Below are 4,443 nucleotides of genomic sequence, written 5' to 3'. Positions count from 1 at the left end.
ATCAGTTCTATATCTTGTTTCTGTGGACCGGTGGAAAAGTGAGGGCTCAGCAGGAAGAGGATTGTACTACGAGAGAGCGAAAGGGGTCAACCTATTCCGAATAGACAACATGGATTTTGGAAATGTAGTTGTACTCTTACATCGATCCAGATCAAGAAGTATTTCCATCCACGGGGGTAAATATTTGCTCGCTAGACGAGAGGATAACAGTGCTAGTTACAAATTCTGTTCCCGTAGGATTTCACTTTATTTCTATAAAGTAGTTAATGGTTGTATAGGGTCTTCTCCTTGGTGCAAGAAGAACAATTTGATCCGTATCATCTCTGTATAATCTTGACTCGATCTTGTTCTCCTTGTTCTTCCAAACAATATCGAGTTCTTTCCGTACGCACTAGTGCTAGATCGGATCAAACATGCTGATTCAAGTTCATGTAAAACTTTCTTGATCAAGATAGGTAAAATATTACTGATTTTACGGGACCATATGTTATGATTCGAATCAGTAGGAAATACTACTTTCGACAGGATTCACTCAGAATAGGCTCCAATTTTTTTTCGTAGTAGTGTGAAAAGAAGGAAGGTCTGGCTTCAAGTTGTTCGAAATAAAATACTGGGATAGTTGTGTTGAGTCTCTCGACCCTTTGGTAAGTTATTATTCATAAGTCAGTTCTCCTTCCAGATGAGAGTAGGGAAGGGATATAACTCAGCGGTAGAGTGTCACCTTGACATGGTGGAAGTCATCAATTCGAGCCTGATTATCCCTAAACCTAATGTAAGCCCTTCCATATTTTTTGGTCAAAGGTATAGTAGTACTTACATTATCGATCCTCATATATCGCTTCAATCATCAAAGTAGTATGATTGATAGAAAAAATTTCTATTTGATTAAACTCTTTCCTATCCATAACTTTATGGAACTTGGAAATGAAACACCGGAAGAATATTTAAAGCCTTTCACTCAAAATTGGTTGAGATTTCCGCATCTTTTACTATCTTTCCAATTGAAAAGATATTACAATCGGGATTTTGATCCCATTAGTTTAAATTCAGGATATGGCAAGAACACGAACAAGAAGGATGAGATTATCTCGAAGAATCAAGGACCGAGCGAAACTCATTCGGAAAATGATGACAAAGATATCAATTTGAAGATTGATCGTTATATGAATATATCATATAAAATATATGAAAATATATCATGAAAATTGACCTTTCAATTTAAATTGGTAGATTCCATTATTATTTTAATGTTTTTGTCGAGAGAATGGATGGATTGATTCAATTTGCAGCGTATTTAGATAAAGAATATGCAGAGTTATCTATCTACGAGAGAAATGAATAAATGAAATACATAAGATGTCTTTCACATCACAATATATGAATTAACCCCATTGTTAATTATGGCAGTTCCAAAAAAGCGTACTTCTAGATCAAAAAAAAAATTCGTAAAAATGTTCGGAAGGGAAAAGCATATCGGGCCGCAATAAAATCTTTTTCTTTACCTAAATCTATCTCCACCGGTCATTCGAAAAGTTTTTATTGCATAGTCAATGATGATTCCTCTGGATCATCCGAATCAAAATTGACAGCAATTGATTTGGATGACCCGTAGCACAACACAAGCGAATATACGACACCACCCTCCAGGGCCCTGGAGAACAGTGATGCAAAATCATTTTATTCGGATACTCCCAAGGGTGGTCGTACGAAAAGGACACGGTCATTAATTAGTTCCACTACAGTACTTTCCTTCAGCCAATCTGGATAAATGATGAATTTATAAACCATTCTTCTATCCATTCTGCCTTCCCACTAGAAAGGGATTAGAGTTAATCCTTTTTTTTTTAAGGATCCCGAATTAACTTCAACATTACCATTATGCTACCGAAAATGTAGCATAATCTTATCAACATCCCAATCCATCCATTCCGATCCAAAACTAGGATTAATTTATTATTATTTATAAATAAAGAGAACCTATGGAATCACGCATGGGGATGATATTATTTCATTATGGAATTGCTCGTGCATTTCGTAATAGATGCGCGTTATTGCTTTATGGCGAATAATTAATATAGTTGCAGATATCTTGATTCATTCTTCTTCTGTTTCTGCTCCTCCCAATGATTCATCCCCCTATTGGGTCCCATTTTTTCCCTCCTTTATGGTTGGATAAAAAGAAGTGCTCAATCCTTTAGGAGAACTAAAAGTAATCATCTTTCTTCGTATCTCTACCATTTATAATGCGTAATGCCCAAACCATTGTGACAGAGATACATAAAAAGAGCTGACTAATCTAGTGCAATTTGATCCTATTGATGAAACCCCCTTCTACATCTTAGTAGCTCAAAATAGGATCAATTCATTCATTAACAGCTTATATATGGTAATATTAGCCTGTATGTAATATTATTGGGAGCTATAAATATATTTGGATGTCTCCCCTAAAATTGGAAAGTCTAAATAATAATCATATGGGAGATCATGGATCATGGATAATAATAATCAAACCATCCAATCAAAAAAATTATAAAGTGATGGTATAACCATTTATTGTTTGGAATCTAGCTGTTCCGATTCTTCCCATCGTAAGCGAAATAAGCGAAAATTTACATATATTCTTTGTACGATAACGTATGTGACTATTTCCAATTCTCTTTCGGAATAGCGGGATCTGAACCCATGACCTCCATCACCCCAAGATGGCGCGCTACCAAGCTGCGCCATGCTCCGTTATAACTATCAACCAACATAAAATTGATTCAAATGTTAATGCCCGAACTTAGATCTTATTTGGACTTATATTATATTCACAGATCACTCCCTCTGCTAGACACGTTCCATAACATTGACGATCTGGTGTAAATAAGCTAGTATTGTCCCTACGAAGCCGCCATGGTGAAATTGGTAGACACGCTGCTCTTAGGAAGCAGTGCGAGAGCATCTCGGTTCAAATCCGAGTGGCAGTATTTTTCCAGGAAGATCTCATCAATCACTTCTTCCTATGTAACAATATATGTTCAATCTATTTTCATTGTGATGGATCAATCCTATCTTTCCATCATAGATCTCATTCGGGAATAAAACGAATAAATGAGTTTATTATGATATTCATAACTTTAGAACATATATTGGCTCACATCTCTTTTTCTCTCATTTTGGTTGTCACTCTCATTTATTGGGGAACCTTAGTTTATCGAATTGAAGGACTAAGTAGTTCGGGAGGAAAGGGCATGATAGTTACTTTTCTTTGTACAACGAGATTATTAATTAATCATTGGCTTTATTCAGGACATTTACCGTTGAGTAATTTGTATGAATCATTCATGTTCCTTTCCTGGAGTTCATCCGTGTTCCATATACTTCTAGAAGTACGGAGTCGAGATGATCGGTGGTTAGGTGCAATCACCGTGCCAAGTGCTATGTTAACTCATGGGTTTGCTACTTTAGGTCTTCCGGAGGAAATGCAACGATCCAGAATGTTAGTACCCGCGCTACAATCTCATTGGTCAATGATGCATGTAAGTATGATATTGTTCAGCTATGCAACCCTTTTATGTGGATCCCTAGCATCCATAGCTCTTCTAGTGATTATGTCCGGAGTAAATAGACAAGTTATTTTTGGTGCGATGGACAATTTATTTTCCCGAGCCATTCTTCCCAATGAAAATTTTTATTCAAATGAAAAGCAAAAAAGTGATTTGCAATACACTGTTTATTTTTCATCAACGAATTATCGTAAATGTCAATTGATTAAACAATTAGATCATTGGAGTTATCGTGCGATTGGTCTCGGTTTTTCTCTTTCAACCATAGGTACTCTTTCTGGAGCAATATGGGCCAATGAAGCATGGGGATCTTATTGGAGCTGGGATCCAAAAGAGACTTGGGCATTAATTACTTGGACCATATTCGCAATCTATTTGCATACTAGAATGAATAAGGGTTGGCAGGGTGAGGAACCGGCAATTGTGGCTTCTTTAGGATTTTTTATAGTTTGGATCCGTTATTTGGGGGTCAATCTATTAGGAATAGGGTTACACAGCTATGGATGGTTGGAACCATAAATGGACCGAATTCCTGGAAGGAAAAGGAAGGATAGATTCGATCCAGTTCTTTTATGTGATTGATAAGTGACATCAATAACTGGTACAAGTTATTTCAAGTAGTGATTATAGAATGATGGAATCACTACTTGAAATAACTTGAACTATATTAGATTCAAATAAAATAGATTCAAATAAAAGAAAGACGATTTGAACCATTCCTATCATTACCAACCACAGCGAAAAGAAATATAAAATGAGTATGAGGTAGCAATTCCATGTTTGAATTAACCCATTCCCTTTTTTCAATGGAACTCCGGCTACTGAAGCATACATGTACTATAATAATGCGCTTACCCATGTAGGGTAACCGGGTATGTGAAAAAATTGGCGATTT

This window comes from Pinus tabuliformis, chromosome 4_2 (assembly GCF_031772625.1).
Source record: "Pinus tabuliformis cultivar Carrire ecotype Pingquan chromosome 4_2, CPIR1, whole genome shotgun sequence".
NCBI lineage: Eukaryota > Viridiplantae > Streptophyta > Pinopsida > Pinales > Pinaceae > Pinus > Pinus tabuliformis.
The sequence above is the reverse complement of the archived record's forward strand: the minus strand, read 5'-3'. Positions refer to the sequence as shown.